Source organism: Lontra canadensis, unplaced genomic scaffold (assembly GCF_010015895.1).
Source record: "Lontra canadensis isolate GAN:19392208 unplaced genomic scaffold, GSC_riverotter_1.0 scaffold72, whole genome shotgun sequence".
In the NCBI taxonomy this organism is placed as follows: Eukaryota; Metazoa; Chordata; class Mammalia; order Carnivora; family Mustelidae; genus Lontra; species Lontra canadensis.
In genome coordinates, this window is record NW_022631066.1 from 5,676,588 (window position 1) to 5,699,247 (window position 22,660).

At 36.0% G+C, this 22,660-nt stretch overlaps 1 protein-coding gene and 1 pseudogene across 1 annotated transcript in view; one reads left to right on the top strand and one right to left on the bottom strand.

Annotated features, from left to right (window-relative positions):
* The window catches only part of MALRD1 (MAM and LDL receptor class A domain containing 1), a 736,704-nt gene that overhangs the window by 455,257 nt on the left and 258,787 nt on the right, over window positions 1-22,660 (bottom strand). The gene's annotated exons all lie outside the window — the stretch shown is intronic.
* LOC116881219 lies at window positions 10,491-11,401 on the top strand (annotated as a pseudogene).

Below are 22,660 nucleotides of genomic sequence, written 5' to 3' on the forward strand. Positions count from 1 at the left end.
TACTGCTCTTCCTGCTTGTATTCTCTCTGTCAAATAAATAAATAAAATCTTTTAAAAATATAAAAAGGAAGGAAGGGAGGGGGGAAAGTGGGAAGGAAGGAAGGAAGGAGGACTGTGTTGAGAGCTGGAGAAGAAAGATACCCAACATTGTGGACATCTGACTCTCAGCCAGGCCCTGGTCTCCTTTCCGGCATTGCCAGTGGGGTGTCCCAGAGCAAATGAACAAAGATGGCAAGGACAAGGACCATATGCCCTGCACTCCCTCTGCTCCCTGATCCTGTGGTACAAAGACCACTCACCATCTTCCTCAAAGCCTTCTTGCGCCTGGGCATTCCCTGCTTCTATCAGTCCCTTCCTCTAAGGTTCTCAGCTCCTTGACCTATCAGCTCTCTCCTAGAAAGTCAGGGTTTGGAGCAGTAAGATTATTTTTGCTTGAGTCTTTTTTCTAAGGAAAGGTAAAAAGCACTGTGGTAATCTTTATGCTGTTACAGTTTACTTTTTTTTAGAAAACAGATCTTAATAGCCTGGATGTCTGAGTTTCAGCATCAGAGTATCTTTTGGAAACTTGGAACAGCAAGAGTTCCACCTCTACAGCCTAAGGAGGGGACCCCTCACTCTCTGCCTCACCCCTCACTCATGCTTGCTCCCTACTGCCTGTGTTTCCAGGCCGTCCATCACGTGCACTGCTCACCTTTGATCCTGCTTGCGCCTGCACCCCCCACGTATATGGGGGGCACTGGTGGGTGTTGGGTTATTACTTTCCCCTGATTCCTTTCCCTGCCCTTGGTCTATCTGGTGGCCCTCAGAAAGTCACCTAGGAACTTGGCCATCCTCCCACAATGGGCTGAGACATAGTTTTGGGGATGCCAGACCCATCTCTGATCCTGCCTGCTAGTCTTGGAGGACAGGGGTTTCCGGTCTAGAGAAAGGTCTTCAGAGGGGAAACCAGGAAGTAGGACTTGAGGGTTGGTTAACATAAGCTTCCAGAAGTGAATCCACTGCCACTGGTTGCCAGATGTGTCCACATCTTTTTCCATGAGAGCCCACAGGCGGAAGGGAGTTGATTAAGGAACGTTTTAAAGAAATCTTTTGTGCCCTAGGAGCCCTAAGCAGGAAAGCAGCTTGCAATGATTTAACATTTGTGTGGGGTCAACTCAGGGGCAAGGAGCCTTTAGCCTAGGAACAAAGTGAGTTTCAAATACTAGATAATAAATCCATTTTTCTTTATTTTCTTTTTTTAAGCAGAAGCTGGTAATCCAGGACCTACATGTGAACAGCTTTATATGAATATTTTTGTACATGGGTTTCTTGGATTGGTGTGATACGTTATATTTAAGCTCCTTGAACACTGCGGATCCTCCTAATGTGGATAAATGACTGAGGCTTTGTAAATTCAGGGATGTTTGTGTGAATAAAGTTATTTGATGGCATCAAAGAAGCAACAAAAAAAAAAAAGGGAGCGAGAGAGAGAGGGAGAGAAAGAAAGAATTACTATTTTGATTTACAATCCATGTATCAGTTGGTACAATGTGTACAAATTATGGGAAAGGCTGAAATTATCAGTTCTAATCTGTAATTACTTGGTTGTGTGCTTTTTCTTTGTTTTTTATAATAATATTGCTAATAATGTCAGCTTGTATGGCTTTTTTTTTCAACATTTAATTTTTTTACTGAAGTGTAACTGACAATGTTATTAGTTTCAGATGAATCACATATTGACTTGACAATTCTAAACACTACTCAGTGCTTACCATAAGTGTGTCACCATTTGTCACCATATATTATTACAACATAACTGACAATATTCCCTATGCTGTACGTTTCACCTTTGTGACTTACTTACTTTATAATTGGAAATTTAAAGTTTGTACCTCTCAATCGATTTTGCCTATCCCCCCCATCTACTTCCCCTCTAGAAACCACCAGTTTGTTCTCTGTATTTAAGTCAGCTTGGTTTTCTGTTCATTCATTCTTTAGATTCCATGTGTGAGTGAAATCATATTTCCATGTGTGTAAAAAGGACTCTAAAGAACTGAATACTTTTAGAAGAGGCACATAAAGAAGAAAAATATATATAAAAAATTAAGCATGTAAAATAGGAAACTAGCCTGGGGTTCTACTTAGAAGTCTAAAAGGTTTTCAAGGTTCAAGTTTAATCTCTATTAATTTAGGTCAGTTTTATTTAAATATTGTTAATATTTTAATAAGCTGGTAGATAATTTTTAAAGTGTGTCTTTTTCTTCTACCACTGAATCAAAGAGGAAAATTTGGGATGAAAACAACTGAATATCAATATAATCTTGCCATAAAAGACAGAGTTGATGCCCCCACTTTAAATATCAATTCCAAAAAGAAATAATAAAACATTAAAGACAGCTAGGTAACACACAGTCTTCTGAAGTATTAAATGAAGAGGTGATTCCCCGCAGTTTGGGCATTTTCATGCATTTTGATTAATTAGATTTCTTACCACTTTCTCGCTTAAGTATTATGCTAGATACTATAGAATGTAAATTTGCTACTTATTAAAACCATTTTTATCTTGAAAGTTTCATCATTTTTCTTGAGGAAAGAAATGTGAATCACTAATAGCAAATCAATGGAGAAAAACATGTAAGTATTCATTCAACCCCCACATATTTATCATCAGTCTCTGCAGTTTTGCCTGCCGGAGGCCCCAGGAATGGCATTGTGGGCAAAGCATACAACAGGGGTTGGTCTCTGACCTCATCATTGACTAAGTGGACAACATTAGGCAGGTTAGTTAACCTCTTATAACATATTAGTTTCTTCATTTATGAAATGTTCCATATAACATCTTAAGAATTAGAAATAAAGGGTTCCTGGGTGGCTCAGTCACTGAGCATCTGCCAATGGCTCAGGTCATGATCCCAGGGTTCTGGGATCGAATCCTACACCGGGCTCCCTGTTCCATAGGGGGTCTGCTCCTCCCTCTGCTATTCCTCCAACTCATTCTCTCAATCTCTCTCTCAAATAATAAACAAATAAAATATATTTTTTAAAGATTTTATTTATTTATTTGACAGAGAGATCACAAGTAGGCAGAGAGGCAGGCAGAGAGAGAGGAGGAAGCAGGCTTCCCGCCGAGTGGAGAGCCTGATGCGGGGCTTGATCCCAGGACCCTGGGATCATGACCTGAGCCGAAGGCAGAGGATTAACCCACTGAGCCACCCAGGCGCCCCAAATAAAATATTTTTTAAAAAAGAATTAGAAATAAAATAAAGGAACATCTAAAACAGTACCTGGCCTACCTTATATATTTATTTATTTATATATTTATTTATTTATATATTTATTTAATAAATGACAGTTGTGATTTGTGGTTATGTTTATATCATTAGTTGCTGCTAATGGAATAAAGAGTTTAGTGTCCTACAAACCACAGAGGGTATGAGTAAAGATCATTTGTTAAGAGACAGGATTATTAAATTAATTTGAATTAATGTCTCTATATACATAAGCACTTCTAGCTTTGTTCCTTGTGTGCTTAATATCCCAGGATCCTAGGGATATCAAGAACAGAAATTAATATATAACTGATTCACTGATTTATAGATTCACTGAGATCTAGCACAATTTCTACAGATATTTTTTCCCAGATTGGCAAGCAGATATTAAGCTTCATATGGAAATCCAAAAGACAAAGAATAGCCAATTTTAATGTAAAGGAGAACAAAGAGAATTTATTGACAGATGTATTCATTATAAAGGTGGAATAATCAAGATACAGAGATACTGGAGTAAAGACAGGCAAATGGACCAGATAAATGGATGGAATAGTCCTAACACCCATTCATATATATATGTGCACACCTGACTTATGAAAAGTTTGGTGCTTCAGAGCACTAAAGGAAGGACAATCTCTTCAATGTGTACTGAATAAATTAGGTAGCAATGTGGGGAAAAAAAAGACAAACCCTGCCCTTATTTCACAGCCTTCAAAAATAATGAATTCCGGGTAGATGGCACCTGGAGTGTAAAAGGTCAAACAATAAAGATTCTCTAAGATGATCTAATAAAAACATCATGATGTGAAAGTGAGAAAGTCTTAATAATATACAAAAATTGCTAACCATGAGGGGAAGTCTTTAAAAATGGACTGTATCCAAATCAAGGATTTCTATCAAAGATACTGAAATGATGATCAAAGTCATCACTGAATCATCATTAGCAAATTGGAGGAAAACATATGTATCGCATTTAATGAATATAATATTTACTGACTGTTTGCTATGTACCATGGACTATGCAGGATGTTCAAACGTGTGTGGGTGTGTGTGTTGGGTGTGTATATATTGTGTGTGTGTGTATTGTGTGTGTGTGTGTGTGTGTGTGTGTGTGTGTAGGGGCTCTGTTTTGTTTTCAAAGCAGTACCTGGTTCATAGAAACTCAAAAACTACTCAATACACAAAATAAATGATTAAAATTAGTAAAACATATGTAGAAATAAAAAGACTAAAGGAGTGATAGAACTATGGATTCAGATGAAATTATTCACGAAAAGTTGATAAATGTGTCTCACACTGAGGGGAGAAAAACAACATAAGAAAAGACAAAACAAACCCAACAGGAAACCGTAGAGGAATTAACTGACTAAAAGTCACAATTCTGGCAATGATAAAAGCATCTAGTCAAAGTTCTTCCACTGGAGGTCTCTATATTAATTTCCCCAGAATCTATGCACTGAAAAACCATGCATGTTTAATTTTCCTGAATCAGTATCATCCATTAAAATTCAAATGCAAATATAAAATACTAAAACAATATCTTACAATTATATACCCCTGTAATACTCCCCATCTTCAAGAAGAAGAAAAAAGGAGATACTGATACCAAGTGATCAATTTGAACACTACAAGCAACAAAACTGCATTTGTGTTTTTACATCCTACTATGAACACAGTGCTGGTGGAGCAGTACCTCCATCGGTCACCAATCTTACATACATTAATTGTGGGCACATGATGTAGTATGTATGATGCCTAATGGAAAAATGACGAATTACACAAACCCTTGCCTGTGTCTAGGATGAGATTATTCAAGCATGCAAAGGAAATCAACTCGCCTCCTGGAATGAGCAAAGCAGTAATGATCACACCTGACAATGCTGTCACCCACAAAATATCAGCATTTCTCCACCAGCCTTCAAATGGTCTTTTCGCATTTGAGGTACGAAGTAGAACTTTGTATAGATATATCTATTTTCTAATAAAACATGTCATTAACCACATAGAAAGTGTTGTAACACCTGAAGGAGTGTTGTACACCCAGGAGTTGCAAAAGTAAAGATACCAGGTGATGATATAAAAGTCATTAAAAATAGTGATTATAAAAAGAGATCTTTTTGGGGGGGTGCCTGGGTGGCTCAGTGGGTCAAAGCCTCTGGCTTCACTCAGGTCATGATCCCAGGGTCCTGGGATCAAGCCCAGCATCAGGCTCTCAGCTCAGCAGAGAGCCTGCTTCCCCACCCCAACCCCACCTGCCTCTCTGCCTACTTGTGATCTCTGTCAAATAAATAAATAAAATCTTAAAAAAAAAAAAAGAGAGAGAGAGAGAGATGTTTTTTACAGTGCATGCTATTTTAAGGAAAGTCTCCCAGGCCTCATAGGAAAATCAGTTTCTGCAAGTCTTAACATTACATAAAGTAAGCAATTAAAATATTGCCCTTTATCCTCTTATTTGAGAATCTCCTGGGTATTCCCTCTAATTAAATTAGTAAGAAAAAAATACACTTAGATGGACAAATCAAAATATTTTTGAGTTAGAACAAACTGACCTTTGACCCTGTATGTCTATAACATCAGGCACATATTCTCTAGGCTTATTTGGGGGGCTTAAAAATATCCTTTAATTTGTCATGATATTACAGGCGTTTTTAACATACCTGATGAGATACGATCTAGTAAAAGTAGTCATGAACTTTATTAGCTTCATGTGTAGCAGAAAATATAAAGTGTCCAACAATACAATTATTCTGCTGGTTCCCATAGCATTATGCTACTATCTGTAATGAACAATTCTTGTGTGAAACTTACTGCTCCCCCACTGACCCACCAACTGCTGCAGCAGGCTTCTTAAGCAACCATACCAATCAGTGCTCCTGTGTGCGATTTTCAGAATACAAATTAAGGGAAAAGGAATTTTAGCTCTTGAGCATCAAATCTTACTAGCTGCATCCCCAAGGTTCTGTCTCCAAAACACACCACACATGCCATCTACAGTATGCTTTGGTGATGCAGAAGAGACCAAAAAAAAAAAAAAAAAAAGGAGGGATTCTATTTCAAGTTATTAGTCCTTTCACAAATACACATCTGATCCTGCCATCCTGCTTAGAAATCTTCAATACAGGGGAACCTGGCTCAGTAGGTTAAGCATCTGACTCTTAGTTTAGGCTCATGTCATAATTCCAGGGTCATGGGATTGAGCATGAAGTCAGGTTCCACATTCAGTAAGGATTCTGCCCTCTCACACAATTTCTCTAAACTAAATAAATCTGGGGCACCTGGGTGGGTCAGAAAGTTAAGCCTCTGCCTTCGGCTCAGGTCATGGTCTCAGGGTCCTGGGATCGAGCCCTGCATTGGGCTCTCTGCTCGGCAGGGAGCCTGCTTCCCTCTCTCTCTCTGCCTGCCTCTCTGCCTATTTGTCATCTCTCTGTGTCAAACAAATAAATAAATCTTTAATAAATAACAAATAAGTAAAATCTTTTTAAAATAAAATAATATAAAATGAAATAAATAAATCTTGAAAAAAGTCTTCAATACATCTTTACTGAGTCAAAGAACCTTGAACTAAACTATACGCCATTACGCTACAATAAAAAAACTTCAGTAAAATACACATCTATTCACTACCCATGGTGTCCAGATCAGCTGACATAACTTTTTTCAGAGCACAGCCTTCTAGATAAAGGAAACAGTGAATTAATTTGCATTCTGGTGCAAGCTCTTTATATCATCATGTATTTGTAACTAAGGGTACATTTTATACTGCACTGATATATAACACACATACATAACTATGTCTGATTTTTATTTTTTGTGAGGGACATATAGTAAATATTTTAGGTTTTGTGGGCCATAAGATCTCTGTTACAACTATTAAACTTCTGTCTTTGTAGGATAAAAGCATCGATGGACTGCTTAAATGAATGGTTAGAGCCATGTTCCAATAAAACTGTATTTACAAAAACAGGCCTCAGGCCAGAATTGGCCCATAGACCATACTTTGCTCACCACTATTTTATGCATAAAGTCTCCATTCATTGGGATCAGAGGAATAACTTTCCATAAAAATATCTGGCATCGACTTTCACATATTACTTTACTCAGACACCCAGATTTATAACTATTGTAATGTTCATGTAATGACTTGAATACATAAGGCACTTTCTTTTCTTTGTCTCCCTTGTATCTGTCCTTCTCCTGAGCACACTTAACAACCTCTGCTCTTTGTCCTCTATATATTTTGATTTTTCCTCCACAACTTATTTCATATATACTCTTATTTCCAAGCCTCCTTAGATTCCTAGGCTCTAAAGCCCTTGATTCAAAATTACCCCCCTCACCTAAAACTTTCCTAGCATTTATACATAACTTCTTAGATGTATTCTTCACATTACATTTTAATTCACTGAATATAAAGTTTTATTCCCCCGTAGTATCTATACATACCAAGGAACAGATTTTAACTCACTTTATCTACATCACCCTGCGAATCCAGAAAACCTTGCAAAGTGGCTTAAACTCACTGGTACTCAACAAATATTTCCTGAATCTCTTGAAGATTAAATAAAAGTGTTAGAGAATTCTTGATTTTCTATATCAAAATTCTCCTTTACAAGTGCAAGTCATCTCAATTTAAAAAAAAGGGGGGGGGGACTTACAATTTTAGCAAAGTGCTTTTGGATTTCTCTTTCCTAGTTTCATGAAATAAAAATGAAGTCATGCACAACATTTGCTGAAATTTTATACAACCACCTGGGGTTTTCCCAACTCAAATTCAATATCACATGTATCAAAGCCAACTATTTTAATTAGGAGCCCCCACAGTTCCTGTTTCAATATAGTATGACATTCACTGCAGAAAATCTTTGTGAGGCAAGAATTTACACACACACACACACACACACACACACACACATAACAGTGGATAAATTTCAAAGTTGAATTACACAATGTAGTTGTATTTATTTATTTTCTAATTTCAAAACAGAAAATTTAAAGGCTCATTAATTATATTCTTTGTAAAATAGATTTTAGGCCAAAAAAAAAAAATACTGGTTTCTGAGATGAAAAAAAGTATTTGAAGTTTTTAGATTGGTTTTTAAATTGTAACCTTTCAATTAGAGAGTATTAATAATAAGTTTGTCATTCAATATTTGTAGCAAAGCTGAGAAGCTGCAGTCATAACCACTACTACTTCACAGATAAGGAAAATTAAATAATTTGCCTGTGCTAATTCCTTTGGTGAGTATTAAAATCATGACCACACTTAGATCCTTCTCCCCATGTTTTATATTCTGAACTAGTTGTCCTCTAAGTGTGATGTCAGAACCAGCCACGTTAGGATTACCTGGAAATTCACTTTAATCACCAGATTTTGGGCCCTATCTCAGGCATACTGAATCAAGAACCCCCAGGGTAGAACTCAGCAGTCTGTTTAACAAATTCTCCAGCTGATTCTGGTACATGCTAAGTTTTGAGAACCACTGCCCAAAACTACCTACACTAACAGCTAAAATAGTAACTAAGTTGCCAAATCAGATGCTAGTCCAAAAGGAATACTTAGAAAACAGACATTCAAGCTTAATTTTTCTTCTCAAAATGAACACTCTGTGGAAAAATAAATAAGATTAGAGAATTTCTTAACACTTGTTTTTTGCAACATCTCATTTTCTATTACACACTATGTAGAACACAGGCACTACACTCTAATAAAAAAAAAAAGAGAAAGTTGGCTGAGAGAGGTATGGGTTGGAATTCTTAGTCAAATATATTTGAGAAACTCAATGAGCAATTTCAGGGTACCATTTACATCCACATATACATATACACAGATTTGATGTAAATAATTCTTTAGGAGTTCTGTCATCAGTTCTCCATTATGCCTTTTTTTTAAGATTTTATTTATTTATTTTTTATTTATTTGACAGAGAGGGGGAGATCACAAGTAGGCAGAGAGGCAGGCAGAGAAGGAGGGGGAAGCAGGCTCCCTGCTGAGCAGAGAGCCCGATGTGGGACTCAATCCCAATACCCTGAGATCATGACCAGAGCCAAAGGCAGAGGCTTAACCCACTGAGCCACTCAGGTGCCCCATGCCTTTTTTTTTTTTTTTTAATAACTCACACATCCTTAATGTATTTGACCCCCCCAAAAAAAGTCTGGCACATCATATGTCCTCAACTAAATATTTGTCAAGTGAATGAATAAAACAAATAAAACAACTGATGAACTGTTTTGGAGAATCAAGAGATAAGTAATACCTTCTAATAAAAATTTTTGACCTACGGGCGCCTGGGTGGCTCAGTGGGTTAAAGCCTCTGCCTTCAGTTCAGGTCATGATCCCAGGGTCCTGAGATCGAGCCCCGCATCGGGTTCTCTGCTCAGCAGGGAGCCTGCTTCCTCCTCTCTCTCTGCCTGCCTCTCTGCCTACTTGTGATCTCTGTCTGCCAAATAAATAAATAAAATCTTTAAAAAAATTTTTTTTGACCTAGATTTCAAAACAAATTAGAGTAATTTAAATTTTTTTGAGAAAATAAAAATTATTTTTAAAATTATACTTTATCAGAAATGACAATTATTAATGCAATAATTTATTCACATGTTACTGTGAATGAAAGTTCCATTTGTTTCAGACAAACCTGTTCCAGGTTCCAAGGCAAAGGAAATTATCAGGATAAAGAATAGTATTACAGGTTGATAAAGAGGTCAATAGTCTAAGAAGACATCATAATCCTTAATGTCCATGAGCTTAACAACAGAATATCAAACTATGTGAGGCAAAAACTAACAGAATTTTAAAAAGCAAAAAACAAAAGTAAAAACAAACAAACAAACAAAAAAAAAAACAGATAAATTTGCTATCATAGTTAGAGACTTCAACACCTATCAGAAATTGACACATTTCATGGGCAAAAGATCAGTAAGCACAAAGGTGAACTCAACATCACTAATCAGATGAATGTAATTGACGTCGATAAACTACTTTATCCAATAACATCAGAATATACATTCTTCTCAAGCGCAATGGAACATCCACATCTAATAAGGACTATTAAATAAAACATACAAAAAATTCTTAATACACAACAATAAGAAAACAAATAACCTGATTAAAAAAAGGGCCAGGTTTGAGAACTGTCTCTGTCCATCACAGGTAGTATAGAGTCAGCTGGTGGGTCTGTGAGACCCAAAAACGGAGAGCTTCTTTGCTTCCCAGCAGCTGCCCCCAGTGGCCTCATGGCTGTCACCATGCCACGAAATGATTATGTTGAGTGGTCCTAGAAGCACTATGGCTATTGTATGGATCATCATGAGAATGAAGGTCAAGAGGCTCAAGAACGCTCAGGGGGATGGTGAGCCAGGTGATGGGTATTAAGGAGGGCACGGACTGCATGGAGCAATGGGTGTTGTATGCAAACAATGAATCATGGAACACGACATCAAAACTAATGATGCACTGTACGGTGACTACGTAACTTGATAAAATATAATAATAATAATTAAAAAAATAATGAAGGCAAAATGATGAAAGCTAAGCTCTACCATAAACAGCACCATGCCAGGAAAATACAAACGAAAAAGGCCCAAGCTGCATGTAAAGAAAATGAAAGAAAGATGAAAGGTCTCCACAAGGAGCAGTACCTGTGTATCTGCTGGACAGGGAGGAACTGTCCAGAGCTATAGTACTTCCCAATATGATTAAACAAAAATGAAATGAGAAAGTGGGAAAATGGGAAGTTCCTTTGCACAAAGTTTGTGCCCAGGAAGAAACGGAAATATTAAAAGTTATCTGAACAGGGAAGAGAAAGAATGATGGAATAGGATGGTTACTAATGTCTGCTTTGTTGGAGATGGTTTTACTCAAAAACTATCCAAATATGAGAGATTCATTAGGCCAATGGACTTACGATTCAAAAAGGCCCATGTAATACAGCCCGAACTGAAAGCCACCTTTTGCCTGCCGATACTTGGTGTAAAAAAGAATCCCTCATCCCAACTATACACCACTTTGGGTGTTACTACCAAAGATACTGTCATTGAGGTTAACATGAGTGACTTGGACCTTGGAACACAAGGAGGCAAGGTTATTTGCAGAAAATATTGCCCAAGTTACCAACAATCTTGAAAACAATGGATGGATAAATGCAGTCTTGGTTTAAGAGCAGTTTCAGACAAGTAACTCCTTATAATTACTGAAGACTACATACAAATCAGAGAAAACCACCATTACTGTCGTGGTTCTGAATACCACCAAACAGCCTAACATATCTGCAGTCATCAAGAAAACTATTTATCCTATCGTAAAAAGCATTAAAATACCCCAGTTTAAAAAAAGAGAGAGAGAGAAAGAGACATGAAGAAGAAGAAAAAAAAAAAAAGAAATGAGGCAAACACCTGAATGGACACTTCACCAAAGAAAATATGCAGGAGGCAAAAAATAAGCATATCAAAAGATGCTCCATACAGATGTTGTTCAGGGAAATGCTAATTAAAACAACAAGATGTTGGGACACCTGGCTGGCTCAGTTGGTTCTGCATCTGCTTTCGCCTCAGGTCATGATCCCAGAGTCCTGGGATCAAGTCCCGCATAGGGCTCCTTGGTCAGTGAGGAGCCTGCTTCTCCCTCTGCCTGCCACTCCCTGGTTTGTGCTCTGACAAATAAACAAAACCTTAAATAAATAAAATAGAACAATGAGATGTTACTATATGCCTGTTAAAATGGCCAAAATCCAGAAACTAACGACATCAAATGCTGGCAAGGATGTAGAGTAACAGGAATTCTCATACATTAATGGTGGGAATGCAAAACTGTATAGCCAGTTTAAAAGACTGTTTGATAATTCCTTACAAAACTGAACATATTCTTATTCATATGATCCAGAAATTATGCTCCTTGTTATTTAGCCAAAGGAGATGACAATTTATTTCCAGAATTTATTTCCAGAAACCCACACATGGATGTTTATAGCAACTTTATATACAATTGCCAAAACTTGGGAGCAACCAAATGTCCTTCTGTAGGCAAATAAACTTTGGTATACCGAACAATGGAACATTATTCAGCACTAAAAAGAAATGAACTATGAAGCCATGAAATGGCAAGGAGGAAACTTAAGTGCATATTATTCACTGAAAAAGCCAACTGGAAAAAGCTACATGATGTACGATTCCAACTATGTGATATTCTAAAAAAGGCAAAACTATGGAGACAATAAAGATTAGTAATTGCCATGGCTTTGGTAGGAAGAAGTGGAAGAATGAACAGGCCGAGCAGAGGATTTTTAGGACAATTAAGGTACTCTCCATTAATGGTGGATAGATGCCATTACACGTTTGTCCACACCCATAGAATGTATAAAACCAAAAGTAAATTGTAATGTAAAATATGGGTATTTTTGGGGTGCCTGGGTGGCTCAGTGGGTTAAAGCCTCTGTCTTCGGCTCAGGTCATGATCTCAGGGTCCTGGGATCGAGCCCCGCATCGGGCTCTCTGCTCCGCATGGAGCCTGCTTCCTCCTCTCTCTCTGCCTGCCTCTCTGCCTACTTGTGATCCCTGTCTGTTAAATAAATAAATAAATAAATAAATCTTTAAATAAATAAATATATGGGTATTTTTGTATGTCATTTAAGTCCCTCAACTGTAACAAATACAATGGCATTAATTATAGAGAATGAAGCAGAGTTCATCTTGCACATAAGGGAAGAATCTATAGATACAGATACAGATACAAAGAGGGGCTTAATATATCACACAGATGCATTACAAATAGAAGTAAGGTAGAAGACACAAAATTACTTGAAAATTAAAAATTTCAGTATGTTATACAAATGATATAGCCATTAGTTTATTGATTTCAATGTCATGCAAAAATAAGAGAGAATTCTTAATATTTCCTGAAACAATAAGAGCCAGCCGTGTTTGTGGTAAATGCATTTATTTATTAAGACTGACCTGATTTTTTAAAAATTCAATCTTTCCAGCACTGACCTATAAGGATATTTATTCAAAACTTTACTTTTAACTTCATTGGAATTTTGAAAGTTCCATGAAATGCAACTAGCAAATTGGATTCTGCTCACTAGAGTCATGATTTTTCTCCAAATTTATGAAATGGACTTAGAATGTTACAGGATTGTGAAATTCATAGTAAGCATAAATCAATATAAGATACAGCCAAAACTTATTTTGGAATGCTATATAGATGAAATTTCAGTAGTAGTGGGGATTAAAATGGTTCTGTTCCCCCCTCTCCACAAAGATAATAATCCTAAGTATTGTTAAAATACATAAAGTTAATTCAAAAACACAAACTGGGAAATTTACAAAGCAGAAACAATCAGAGGAAAGCATAATACACACACAAACCTGCAATGCAGAGTGGAAAGAACTGTGCTTTTGTGGCTTTTTGATCTGAAAAAACCGACAATCTCCCTTACCCTTTGGCTATGTTTGCAGAAAATGACACAATTATAACCTCACTGGTGAAAGGAAGCAGGGATCATAATTTGGAAGAAATTTTAGAGGAGAAATCCTAACAATAAAGCTACGCAGGTATAGGAGAGACAATAGGAAGTAAGGGAAAATGCAGGTAGAGATCAGAGAAAAAACTATACTCAAAAACCAGAGCTACATGGACCCAATCTTCAAAGCTGAGGTTTCTCCTAACAGTAAATTTTTAACCAGACATAATTCAAACAGCAAGAGGCATAAAGCTGTTAAGTCCTGGTAGACTTAAAGTTTCAGAAGAGAGAGCCTGAAACTGACAGAGCACAGAAAAATAGAGAAGGAATGCACAAAAAAGCAACAGTGGAAAGCCATAAAAACAGAGCAGAGATAGGAGTAGTTGCATATGGTGCAAGAGATAAAGTTTACAGTTTTAAACCAGATAAATTTACCACTTATTAAAACAAGAAACAGGGGTGCCTGGGTGGCTCAGTGGGTTAAAGCCTCTGCCTTCGCTCGGGTCATGATCCCAGGGTCCTGGGATTGAGCTCCACGTCGGGCTCTCTGCTCAGCCGGGAGCCTGCTTCCCTTCCTCTCCCTCTGCCTGTCTCTCTGCCTGCATGTGACCTCTGTCTTTCACATAAATAAATAAAATCTTAAAAAAAAAAAAAGAAACAAAAATCTTCACATGAACATGACAGAATCCAGCGTCACTAAAATATATTATCAATAATATCCAGTTTTCAATAAAAAATTTCTAGACATAAAAAAATTTAGTTCTAGACATGCAGGAAAAAAATGTAGTGTGATCATTATGGACTAAAAAATAACCAAATGGGTAAAGATGTTGGACATACCAGACCAAGATTTTTATGCCACTTTTCATAAATATATCCAATGAACTAAAGGAAAATTATTCAAATAAATTGAAGAACATTATGGTATCAACGAATGTACAGATGGATAATCTCAAGAGTAAAATGAGAACTCTAAATAACCAAACTACTAGTAATTCAGAGAGTGAATTGTACAGCAATCAAAATTAAAACGTAAGATGATACATGAGCTCAACAATAGTTTGGATATTGCCAAAAAGGAATGAATAAACCTTGTATCAGTAAAGTTATCAACTCAAGAATCACAAGGATAATTGATTGAAAAAAATTAATACCACATTAGAAACTTATTACACAATACAAAACAGTCCAATATTGATATAAATGGAATCCCAGAACAGGAAAGATAGAATATTCAAAAAAATAAATGACTGACTTGGGACTCCTGGGTGGCTCAGTTGGTTAAGCGGCTGCCTTCGGCTCGGGTCATGATCCCAGTGTCCTGGGATCGAGTCCTACATCAGGCTCCTTGCTCGGCAGGGAACCTGCTTCTCCCTCTGCCTCTGCCTGCCTCTCTGTCTGCCTGTGCTCGCTCTCTCTCCCTCTGTCCCTGACAAATAAATAAATAAAATCTTTTAAAAAAAAATAAAATAAAATAAATGACTGAAAACCTTAAGTTTGGTAGAAAACAATGCAAGGATCTAGAAAGCTTAATAATAGATACACCACAGCCAAAATGTTATAAGCCAAACATAAAGAGAAAATCTTGTAAGCAAAGAAAAATGAATCATTTAATAAAGACAAACTTCAATATGAATAAAAATAGATAACCTGAAATGATTGAAAATATTGAAATTTCTTTTCAAAGTGTTGAATAAAAAAAATTCTATGTCCAGTGAAACTGTCTTTTAAAACTGAAAGGGAAATAAAGAAATTTTAAATTGAAAAATGAGGGGGAATCATTTGCCAGCAGACCTTTACCACAAGAAATGCTAAAAAAACAACAACAACAACAACAACAACAAAAACTGAAGGAATATCTTTAGAAAGCCTGAAGAAATAACATTAGCTAGGAATTCAGGTGGATTAAAATGATGTTCTTAAAAATTGTATCTATATGCAATTTTATATATCTTACTTATATATTTTAAATTATATATGCAATGTATATATGTGTGTGGACTCTTTTTCTCTTAATCCTACTAAAAGGCATAAGACAGAACAAAGCAAAAGTAACAACATTGTTTTGATAGGCTTGTAATTCTGTAAAGACTCAGAGAGGTGGCTGTTTTTACAAGTGTCTGATTTTCAACCAAAAAAAAAAAAATCACAAGATATAAAACACAGGAAAGGGACTATAAGTAAATATGCCAACAAACTCCTTCAAAAAATTGAAGAAAACACTTCCTAACTCACTCTATAAGGCCAGTACTTCCCTGATAGCAAAGATAAACACAAAGACACAAAGACAAAAATATATATAGACACTAAAATATATATAGACACTAAAATACATATGGATAAAACACCTTACTGACCAATTCCCTGATAAATATGTAAAAATGCTCATCAAAATACTGGCAAGCAGAATGCAGCAGAAATGAAAAAATTGTACACCGTGACCAAGTGGGATTTATTCCTATAATGCAAGGATGGTTTAACATACAACAATCAATCAGTGTAACCCACCTCATCAACAGAATGAAGGAAAATAACTATATAATTATCTCAATTGAAGCAGAAAAAGCACTTGAAAAACCCCAGTGCCCTTCCATAATAAAAATACTCAACAAAGTAGGAACAAAAGGAAACTACCTAACATAATAAAGGCCAATATGAAAAGCCCACAGTTAACATCAGACTCAGTGGTGAGAGACTGAAAACTTTTCCTCAGAGGAACAAAACAAGGAGGACTGCTTTCACTCTTGCTATTTAACATATTATTGGAAGTTCTTAAACAGAGGAATTAAGCAGGGAAAAGAAACAAAAGACACCCAAATTGTAAGAAAAACTAGTAAAGTAACCTCTGCAGACAATACAATCTTCTATGTAGGAAACATGAAAGCTTCCACCAAAACCAAACCTCATAGAATAAAGAAATTAAGCAAAATTGTGGAATACAAATCAGCATGCAAAAACCAGTTGTGTTTTCACACTAATGTTGAATAATCCACAAAAGCACTAAAAAAAACCTATTCCATTTATAAGCACATGAAAAAGGATAAAATGTTTAGTAACAAACTCAACCAAAAAGGCAAAATACTTGTACACTGAAAAACTATAAAATATTTCTGAAAGAATTTAAAGACAAATTGAGATTACATCCCCTGTTCATTTATCAGAAGACTTCATATTATGAAAATACCAGTAATGCTCAAAGGAATTTACATAGTTAATGCAATTGTTACCAAAATCCCAATAATTATTTTTTCCACAAAACTAAATAAATCCATCCTAAAATTCATGTGAATCTCAAGGGATCCAAAACAACCAGAACAATCTGGAAAAAGAAGAACAAAGAGGATTTATACTTCTTGAAATCAAAATTTACCAAAATATGTGGTAAGCCACAATAAGCAAAACAGAATAACACTGTCATAAAGACAGACATAAAGACCAATAGACTAGAAAAAAAAGAGTACAGAAATAAACCCTCACATACGTGGTCAAATTTTGACAAGAGTATCAAGACTATGGGATAAGGACTAATGGGAAAAGGACAGTCTTCTCAATAAATGGGGCCGGGAAAACTAGATATCCATCTGCAAAATAACTAAAGCGGACATTTACCTTGCTTATAAACTCAAACTAAATCAAAGTCTTAAATGTAAAAGCTATAAATCTCTCATGAGAAAACTTAGGGGAAAGACCCCATGTCTGCATTTGGCAACAATTTCTTGGAGATGACACCAAAAGCAAAGACAACAACAACAAAAAATAAATACATTAGACTACATCAAAATTGATACTTTTGTGCATCAAAGGACCCTACCAACAAAATGAAAAGTAAACCCACAGAATTTGAGAAAAATATTTGCAAATCATATTCTGATAAGAGATTAAAATCCAGACTATATAAAGAACTCCTACAACTCAACAACAAAAAACTAAAAACCCAATTCAAGATGGACAAAGGACTTGAACAGACATGCAAATTACCAATAAACAAGAAAAAGATGGGCAATGTCAGTATCTTTAGAGAAATGCAAAATCAAAGCCATAAAACCACTTTACATGCATAAAATGGTTATTATCAAAAATAAAAAATAAGTGTTATCAACAAGGAACACGTGTTATATATGTAAAATGTCATGTGATATACATTTTATCACAATAAGAAAATTTTTAAAAATTTAGCATGATTGGGGCACCTGGGTAGCTCAGTTGGTTAAGCAACTGCCTTCAGCTTAGGTTACCACTCTGGAGTCCCAGGAATAAGTCCCACATGGGGCTCCCACCTCCACAGGGAGTCTGCTTCTCCCTCTGACTTCTCACCTCTCATGCGCTCTCTCACTGTCTCTCTCTCAAATAAATAAATAAAATCTTAAAGAAAAAATTTAGCACAAATTTAAGGTTTTATTATTTTTAAAAAAGCATTAGCTCTATTGAAATCCAATGTTTAGTATCTTCCAAAGTTTCACCTTCTCTTACCATTATTCTATTAAAAAACATAGACTTTTTAATCTTATCATCATATATATAAATACCCCCTCAAATCTCCTCTAATTTACCCAGAGTATTACTTATATTATAGTTTCCTACAGGTGCAATGACATGACAATGACTGAGAAGCACAGCTGTATATGGCCTCCATGCCTAGTTATTGGCCAGTTAATTTAGTTGTAGGAATATAGAAACCGAAAGTCAAAGGAGAAACTGAAGGGAGCAGAAATATAGCACTCTGTTTCAAAAAAAGTAGTATCTGTAATAGAGAGACAACTGTGTAAAGATACTATCCTGTAAAAGGCAGTTTTCCTTAGTCTATAATCTAAAATCAGCATAAGCCTGCTAGTGTAGGGGGTAAAAGTAAGTACAAGCAGCCTGTTAGCAGGTAATAGGCTGGTCAGATGTAAATGACAATCACATATATGCAAATGAAGCAAGGTTTTCTGGTCAGATTCTTACTCCTTCAATATTACCAGGGTCTGGAAAACAAAAAAGTGTCATATGCTCAAAATGTAAATGATTCCTTTACTGGAATATTCACAACTGGAAAGACCTTGGCAAGAGGTTAAAAGCTATGCTGTTGAACCAAACAGAACCGAAACACTTCTTCTGTACCATGTTTTTTTTTAAAAAAGCTGCACTACACTTAACCAGAGATTAAATTAGTAATAGAGCAGGGACAGCTCACAGCCATGGTACATAAATCTATTCTCCTGCATCATCCACAAAAAGCTGACCCTCGGATTTAGACATTCGCCATGAGAAAGACAATTTGGTTCTTGTTCTTAACTCCTCACAATCACGTTTACTTGAAGGGATTCCTGTCGTGCAGTTCCTTCCCTGTGCTTTGCCACCAGAGTTCAGTAGTAGTATTTTAATGCCTTGTACGCTTTGTTAAGGATGATCGTGAATTATCATACTTTGACCTTTGCACTATTCTACAGCACCTCTCATCAACAATTGCCATTATCAGTTATTTATAGCATCACTGGTCTGTAATGGAAAGGCCAATCTAAATACTGAATATGTAAAAGATGTAGATCTTTCAAATGTAAACAAACACCACCACAGCATTTGACAGCTCATTCCGTTTTTCTAATGATAGGAGTACAGAATGTTACAACGGGAAGCTCACGAAGGCAACACTATCAATGAAATGCAAATGATAGCAAGCTACAGCAGTTAAGTACTGTTAAAAGGGAATTCTTCCTTGATTTGAACATGAACACTGAATAAGTCTAGTACAGGACACCTTAGAACCCGAACCCGATATTTCCATCTCCTAAAAAGCTTATCATGCCCTTTCATTTTAGACAGGGCTTTGAAATAGGCTGATTCTATTGACTAGAACTACTAGGTGTTCATATGCAGATGTTCCAGAAGTTTTGTTGATAAAAAATTAAAGCACTGAATTTAAGAATTTAAAATAATTTAGGAATAAGATAATTTAATTTTTAAAAATCTACATTTTCTAGTTAACTTGATAAAAGCTTTCCCAGAGTACTATTTTGAGTTCATGACATCCTAGCCAACAGTATGACTGTGTTTGGTTAGAAAACTTTGTATTTAATTTAAAAGAGACTGAGAAGTAATCCCTGGCAGGAAATTTAGATCTCTAAAGAGAATAGGAGAAAATTTAATTTTAAACCTAGTGATTTCCCCAAAGAAATTCTAGTTCAAGACATTTTTCTCTTTTTTTTTTATGAGAAACTTTATACAACTCATGTTAAATATATCCAAAGTGAATAAAAGTAATGTACTTGTGCATGTGAGTTAAGAATATAACACAGAAGGAAATAATTCATAAAAGCACTACAATTCTATCTATAGCAGCTTAGAAAAGAAAAAAATATTTTTATCCTCAAGATTTTATTATTGTCACCGATCTCCTTTGGCTTTGCCTTCAGGTCTCCTTTTTAAGGACTCTACTCCTTCAGCCCAAATATTAAATGTTTCATTTTTGTTGACTTTTCATCATTGATGGTATCCCTTTCCACCTAGCCACCTGATATGAGATAAGCCCTATGCTAGCTGTTGTAGACTACAACAGTCAAATTCGTCAACACCTTTTCCTTTGAGATCTTCACAGTATTATGAAGGAGGCAGACAAGTAAGTTAATATGGATGGTATTCTGGGACATATGCTGTAATAGAAATAACACCCACAGAAGAAATATTTGAATCACACTAGGGAGAGGGACCAGGAAAAGTTTCCTAGGAGAGCTGACTTTCAACTCAGTTTCAAAGGTTAGGTAATTATTCAATGAAAGCAGGATCTGTGAGCTTCTGACTCCCAGTTCAATTTGGCTAATATAAGACACTAGCAAGAGACTGGAGGGTGGGAGGAAAAATCATCCAGGGTACTTATATCCATAGCCCCATGCTCTCTGCATCACCAAGGTTCTGACAGGGAGCTGTGCTCTTTTAAGGGTTTTTCCCTTTGGGGGCAATGCCTCTTCTGCAGCTCTAGCTTTTCCTGTGTTTGTACAACCCAGTCTCCTTCCTTTGTCCCTGTGAGTTTAGAGATGATGATAATGGCTTCATTTTTGCTGGTCTCGGGTGCCTCACCGGCCCTGCCCATGTCCAGGATGAGTTCACCATGACATCGGAGAGGCCAACTGCATATCTGGCAGTAAAAACCGGCATAGATAGAATCCATTTTTCCTATTACACTGTGAGCCCTTTAAAGGTAAAGAGGTATCTTTTCTGTCTGAGGTACCTCAGCTTTTAATACGGCGCTTGGAACAAAAGAGTTCAGTGAATGTAAATTTCCAAATTCAGAGGGGAAAAAAAGATGCAATTTAATCTTCAGAAAAAAATTATTTTGCTTTTGGAATATTATAAATCAAGTACAGCTAAACTAAGAAAGAAATGCAAGAGACTTACAATGGATGGCGTATGATTTAGTTTTAGAACATTAAAAGAATGGTATTACACTTTATAATCTGGGTTTTAAGCTTATATTGCAAATCAGAATTAGGAAAGACAAATAAATTGGAAATGATAGGATTTAAGGTCTTCCCATTACCATAATTCTAAATTTAACAGTTGTTATATAATTGTAAAGGAACCAAAATATCTTTTGTTTTTGCTTGCCAACTGGATTTCATCTAACAGAGGAGATGTGTGCAGTGTAAATTTATTTTTAGAGGACACGTGGCAATCAGAGTAGAACTTGGGCTTTTTCTAATGCGGTGATTTTGACTTTCTAATTAGAACCTCCAAAGAACAATAGTCACCAATACTTCATGATTTATAACACCTCTTGTTTTCTCTGCTCACTTAATGCTCTTACTCACCCTGCATCTTATAAAAGAAAAAAAGTATTTGTTACCAAAATGTATCCACTTATAGGTCTGATCACATTTATATTTGGCCATATTTATGTCCTTAAACTGAAACTTATTATATGTTTTATAATATGAATTATTATGAATTATTATATGAATTCTCTATAGTATATCCATATAGTACTATGTCAGACTCTACATGAAGTTTCATGGACTTTTATTGTTAAAGTCGTTAAGTATTTACAAACTAATACTATGAATCACATCAAGATTATGGAACCACGAAGGAGGTAGAAGGCAATGAATTTAATGATTACATATACATTCTTTGTCAGAGTTTGTTGGCTGAATAATGGAAGCATTCCATAAAAATTTACTATTACTAACTCCCATTCAAGATTTCTTTGAAACAAAAGGGATGTTTACCAAATTCTCAATAATCAAAGAAAAACTGGCAGTGCAATTTACATTTTCTCACCTATATCAACAACACAGTGCATACGGATAAACTAAACCTAAAACTTCAAGAAAGAAAAAAGCTCACTTATGACACTGTAACCCAGATCACAAAGGTGGCAAGTACAAAAATTCATATTGAAATTGAAGGTTTTCATAGTACAAATTGATAGTAATGATATTACATGTTTTCTAACATAAATCAACATGTAGCTTAATTTAGATATAACTAGTAGCATTATATATGTGGTCTACAAATCTACAAAAAGAATTTCAAGAATGCTTTGTTGATATTGATGAATTTAAAGTTGCTTTTCAGGACCCTGAGTTCACCCTGCCTCACGTTTACAACTGGATACCATCTGCATCCAAGTCAATAAACCAGAGAATGACCCTAAGATTAACTGAACAAACTCCACAACTAAATGAAGAGAAGCAGCTGCATCTGAAAGGTTCAGAAGGTCAGAAAGGCAGAGGGAGGCTGCCTGAAGCAGGGAGGAAGCTGCAAAAGCAGAGAGGGCAGAGAAATGGGTCCTTGCACCTGAGGGCTCACTCACGTGGGGAAGACTAATCCTCATAACATGTGGCTTTAAAAACCAGAGAGGCTGAATTCTTGAAGTTTGTAAATTCAATGGGACTTGGAACCTGGAGCTTTGAAGGTCACCTGACTCAGCAATGGGTGAGCCAAGAGGACAAGGAATATTAAGTTGCAGCCCTTAAATAGACA